Source organism: Spermophilus citellus, assembly GCF_964194105.1.
Source record: "Spermophilus citellus genome assembly, chromosome: 7".
Lineage (NCBI taxonomy): Eukaryota > Metazoa > Chordata > Mammalia > Rodentia > Sciuridae > Spermophilus > Spermophilus citellus.
In genome coordinates this window covers 114,331,121-114,331,448 of record NC_138188.1, presented here as the reverse complement: position 1 = coordinate 114,331,448, position 328 = coordinate 114,331,121, and the positions used below count along the sequence as shown (strand labels likewise).

General features: G+C 47.6%; 1 protein-coding gene across 1 annotated transcript in view; it reads right to left on the bottom strand.

Annotated features, from left to right (window-relative positions):
- ATP13A5 (ATPase 13A5) overlaps nucleotides 1–328 on the bottom strand; it is a gene marked incomplete at its 5' end in the record, with an annotated part of 107,813 nt that overhangs the window by 2,556 nt on the left and 104,929 nt on the right. The window lies entirely within an intron of this gene.

Genomic DNA, 328 nt, shown 5'->3' with positions numbered 1-328 from the left:
CTGGAAAATTAGATGGGAAAAACAGTCAAGTCACTGTGCAGTGTCCGTGCAGCCAGGCAGCTCCCCACACTTCCCCCGGGTTGTGCTCCTGCCTGCTGCTGCTGCTTCTCCTCCTCCCTGAGGTCCCCTTATTCTTCCTTTAAGAAGTAAATGGTTGCTTCTGCTCACAGTTACCTGTCGAAAGCATGCGGCCTTTCACCTATCCAGATTTTCTGGTTAAATCCTGGCTAGTGACTCACTCAGGATTCCTTTTCTGACAGACTGAAATGATAGCAATATATAGAAAAGGAAAACCCCTATTAATCCTGCTACTTACTACCAGCCACAT